This window comes from Sceloporus undulatus, chromosome 2, assembly GCF_019175285.1.
Source record: "Sceloporus undulatus isolate JIND9_A2432 ecotype Alabama chromosome 2, SceUnd_v1.1, whole genome shotgun sequence".
NCBI lineage: Eukaryota > Metazoa > Chordata > Lepidosauria > Squamata > Phrynosomatidae > Sceloporus > Sceloporus undulatus.
The window spans coordinates 4,920,551-4,924,469 of record NC_056523.1 but is presented as its reverse complement, the minus strand read 5'-3'; positions in this window follow the sequence as shown (position 1 = coordinate 4,924,469).

The window sequence follows — 3,919 nt, the reverse complement described above, 5'->3', positions numbered from 1 at the left end:
TGAGAGGCAGCAAGAGAGAAGGGACGGATCCGGGATGGGGCAGAGGAAATCCTGGGTTGAGCAAGGAGACTTTGGCTACCAGAGCGGAGAGAGCGAGTAGGGATGTAGGGAGAGAGAAGATGGGTTAAATAAAGAGGGGCCAGTCCATGCAGGGCTTTAAAAGTGAGTAACAAAAGTTTGTACCTGATGTGGAAAGGAAAAGGGAGCCAGTGAAGGGAGGACAACAGAGGGGAGACCGCGAGCGAAATAATGCGTGCAGCTGAATGCCGAACAGAGATTAATGGGTGGAGGTGAGAGAGAGGAAGCCCTGCCAGGAGGAGATTACAGTAGTCTAGTCATGAGACCACTAGGGCATGAACCAGTGTTTTTGCAGTAGAAGCTGAGAGATATGGACGGATTTTGGCAATATTATACAGAAAACCTGGATGGCCATGCGGTCTCTTCCAACTCTATGATTCATTATTCTATGTGTGTCACAACCCAGGAGCCCATGCAGTGAACTGTCCCATGGGATTTAAGGACTAAGAATCAGTAATTTCAGCAGGGGAGACTCCTCAATACTGTAGCACTAGAAAGCCAGAGGGCCCAACAGCCCCAAAGAAATAACAAGCCTAGTTCCAATACGAGATAACACACACTTTCCTAGGGTAAACAATCCCTCTCCAACAACCCTGGAGATGGAGAATGTTTGGGTCCAACCTTCAAATCTGAGGCTTCTGAAAGGGGTAGAGAACGTGGGATGGTAGTCTGGCCCCAGGAAATAAATCAGTACTGATTGCTCCCTCTGAGCTGCACCATTGGCTGTATACTTTTCTCTCTCTGGGATCCCCTTAGCACCTCAACATGAGGACGAATGTGGTGAAAGGGCTGAGCAGTGGGTATAGATTTAAAAAAAAGAACACAGCATGTTACAGATGCCCAAAACGGGCGGTCTCGCGCCACTGCCAGTGCAGCACGGAGGAGTCGCAGCCAGCCAAACCGTGCGACTCCTCCAGCGCCTCAAATAAGCAGCGCCAAATGGCACTTTCTCTTTGTGCGTAGATATGACGCCGCAAGGCACCATGGAGCATCGCAGCGTTATAGTGCCGCACAATGGCGGACGCAGCGCGTCCACTACGTAAAGATGGTGCCCCCGTGTGGAACGGGATCCACCATTTGTACGGACTCAGTCCGTCTTAGGGTTAGGGGCGTCCGGAAGTGATGCCCCTTTCTAACCCTAATACGGATCCAGTCCGTAACTTATGCCCGTATGTAACGGCCACAGGCATCCTTGCCCCAATGTGTCCAACTCTTAGTTAGAAGCTTACTAGCAGTATCAATGGCTGTGCTTTTGTCTGTTGGTACCGCCACTGGGGAATGGCACCAGGATGAGTCCGAGAGGCCTGTAAGTCATACTTGAGATGCCTTGGTTAGATCAGAGACCTTAACTTGGTCAGATTCTTTTGAATTGATCAAGTTTCTCAGCCATAATTGGTGATACTCCATCAGAAGGAGGGGAAAAATTTTAAAACAGAAGAAAATTTAGAAAATACAACTTTCCTCCAGACTTGTTTTGGACACGCATTGCCATTCCTGCATATCCTTTCAGGACGTGGACCTCCAGGGAAGGTCAGCCTGCCCTGCGCTGATGTTGGGCTAGAGAGGTCAGCGCTGTCCAGGAGCAGAGGCCTCAGGCTAGGAGGGGTTCAGCGCTGGGATAATCAGACCTCCTTAATTTAGGTCTGAGCAGCTCATGAATGTCATGCTAATTGACCTAGGGATGGGACTCAACCCAGCCTCTTCTTTGTTACTGCCTCACCTATAGGTCACCATTGACTTGGACGCTTGGAACATGATACCTAACAAAGTACTATTTTGTACAAATACTATTTGTACAAGTACTGTCAAGTACAAATTTCAGATGATACCAAATAGGAGGGATAGCTAATATATCAGACGGCAGGACCAAAAATCAAAATGACCCTTAACAGTTAGACAGCTGAGCCAAAGCTAATAAAATAAATGTCAACACACAGAAATGTAAGGTACTGCACTTGGATGGAAAAATGAAATGCATAGATAGAGATGAGAAAACCTGGCTTAACAGACTACATGTGAGAGGGATCTAGGAGTCCTAGTAGACCACAAGTTAACATGTGACAACATGTGATGTGGCAACTAAAAAGCAAATGCAATTCAATGGAAGTATACTGTCTAGATCAAGGCAAGTAAATAGTGACACTCTATTCTGTCTTGGTCAGGCCCCCACCTGGAATACTATGTCCAGTATAAGCACAATTCAAAAAGGATGTTGAGAATCTGGAGTGTGTCCAAAGGGGCAACGATAATGGTGAAAGATCTGAAAACCATGCCCTATGATGAGAGATTTGGGAGCTGGGTGTGTTCAGCCTGGAGAACAGAAGATTAAGAGGTGATATGATAGCCCTGTTTAAATATTTGAAAGGATGTCATATTGAGGATGGAGCAGCTTGTTTTCTGCTGCTCCAAAGAGCAGGACATGGACAATGGATGCAAGCTACAAGGAATACAATTCCACCTCAGCTCTAGGGAACTTCCGACAGTGAAAGCTGTTTGAATTGGAAGACACTCTCTCAGAGAGTGTGGAGTCTCCTTCTTTAGAGCTTTTAAACAGAGGCTGGATGACATCTGCATGGGTTCTTTGACTGTGAGTCCCCTGCAGTAGGGAGTTGGACTCAATGGCCCTTGTTACCTCTTCCAACTATATGAGTTTCGTTATTTCCAAAAGCAGAGGACACTCTCACTGGGAGTGAATCCACACTGCGATCGGCTACGGTATTTTTGGCAGCTCACAACAGCAGCTTCAATAGTGATCAAAGTTACAGTTCATGCAGCTGGAGGTTTTCATGTTTCAGAGAAGTATCATAGCTCAATCTGTGTAGGAGCCCGGTGGCACAGTGGTTAAATCCTATTACTGGCAGCCACTCATTCAAAACCATAAGGTAGGAGTTCAATACCAGCAAAGAGTTCAAGCTCGATTCTGGTTGCATCCTTCCAAGGTGGGGCTAAAAGAGTAAGTACCCCAGATTGTGGGGGGCAATTAGCTTGCAGTTGTAAACGCTTAAAAACTGTTAGTTCAGTATGAAGCCGTATATAATAAAGCTGGGGTTGTGTGTGTGTGTGGGTGTGTGGGGGCAGAAGTATTTTTAGCTGAATTTTTAAACAATTTTAAATTAAGATTCAACGAGCATTGCAAACACTTCCACACTTTCCATCATGAAATGCTTACTACAGGACAATATGAGGAGTGTCCACGGTGGTGTAGTGTTGGAGCGCTGGACCCACAGAGTGACTTGAGAAATACACTCTCTCAACCTCAGAGAAAGGGCAAAGAAAAAACCCCACTGAACAAATCCTGCTAAGAAAATCTCATGATAGATTTGCCTTAGGGTCACCATAAGTTCAGAAACACTTAAAGGGACACAACAACAATAAAAAGAATTTGCAAGACAGGGCAGAAGAATAGGAGCAGTTTGTTGCCTCAAAAACTTATGGTGTCCCCAAGGCAAACCTATCACGAGTTTCTAGGCAAGATTTAATCTTCAGAGGAGATTTGCCTTGGATGCTGAAAGAGTATGACTTGATCTGTTGTTGTTTCTTTCGTTGTGTGGGAATATGAAACCTGGCTTCTAGTTGTGTAGGAATATGAACCCAGCCCTCAAACAACTATTCCATGCTGAGTCTCAATACTAGATACCAAAGTTACCAAAGCTATCTCAGGTCTGCTCTCCACAGAGTGCAGGGACGGATAGTAGGAGCAAGGAAGGTAAGAGATAAACAACACAGGCAACGGAGGAAAATGAGGAGTAGGGGATGGGTAGTGGAAGCAGTCAATATCATGGCAGGCCAAGCAGCGGGGCAGGATAGCTTGGGGCACTACCAAGGAGTGCTGTCAAAGTGC